The following is a 1,374-nucleotide window of genomic DNA, read 5'->3' on the forward strand; positions in this document are numbered from 1 at the left end:
AAAGGATTTAACCCTAACTTCACTAAATAACTCTGAGCTTCAATAATGATTGGTAACAAAACTCTTGTAACCAACAAATAGAAATTATAAACTCTAATTCCTTTTACTCAACGACTCGAAATTATAAACTCTAATTCCTAACTACAGACACACCTCCCAAGGTATGTGTTCCCAAAGTCTGAGTTTTTCCCAACTCAAAGACTAGCTCCTAGTTCAGTTTATAACATACTTAAACTAATGTTACATCAATATTTCAAACACAATGAACAACTCTAAAAATCAACGCTAAAACTCTTAGCTAGATTCTATACTTAGGACCAGGTTCTTTAATGTGTTTCTTCAGTGATTGATTGGTAATTCGTGAACTCAATCTGTTGATTGTTATTTTCTATTTTTTAAGTGCCTTGTTAAATTTGACTGATGCATCTTCTATTTAAGCACAACTCTTCAAAGAGTCATTCTTTATTTCAAACTCACCCTTTAATCAAAACTCTTACTGCATAGAGTTCTACTTCAAGTGAGACTCCTTCAATTTCAACTCTTATCTCCTTAGGTGTTGTAGTCAAACTTCAACTCTCCAAAGAGTCGTTCAAATTTTACATTTTGCATAGACTTCTTCAATTTTTAGAATCTTTCTCCTTCTACACATAGGAATCTTAAGGATATGCTTAGAAATGAAACTCTTTCTTTCCATAGGACTCCTTTTTCAGCTCAACTTGATTTCCATTATCATCAAGTGTTTGAATTAAATTCAACTTGTTCTATTCCCCATGTGATAAGTAAGTTGACATTTCCAGTTGCACTGATTTAACTCATTCTGATTTTTAATTATTTATACCGTAAACTGCATTCTTGAACTTGTCGAATCAGTGGAACATGTATATCAACTTATTTCATTCATATTGTCATTTATAAAAACCTTCAGGTTCCAACAAATTCTCCCTTTATGATGATGACAAACCTCTTGTCTTTGTGCATTCAAACATCTTCACCTGTAGGCACTAAAGTATAAAACACTAGAATGAAACAAGTTAGTCAATGGATTATAAACATTGCACAAACCTCTTATATTCCCTCTTTTGGTATCATCGAAAACCATCTTAATGCAGTAATATACTAGCCAAAGTGATTTGTTATGCTATTCATGGCCACTGGGGCTATCACTAAAACAATTAGAGAAAGACTTTAGCCAACATAGTAATGTATTAAAGATATAAAAAATATGAGTCAATTTAGAAAACATAACCAGTCCACTTAACCGCCAGAACATGTTCCATATTAAACCTAAGCTAGTACTGAACAAAGCAAAACAACTGAGCATTAATAAGAAAATATGGTATAAAAGTGGGATATGGCTAAGGATACAAATAGTGA

Source organism: Capsicum annuum, chromosome 10, assembly GCF_002878395.1.
Source record: "Capsicum annuum cultivar UCD-10X-F1 chromosome 10, UCD10Xv1.1, whole genome shotgun sequence".
Taxonomy (NCBI): domain Eukaryota; kingdom Viridiplantae; phylum Streptophyta; class Magnoliopsida; order Solanales; family Solanaceae; genus Capsicum; species Capsicum annuum.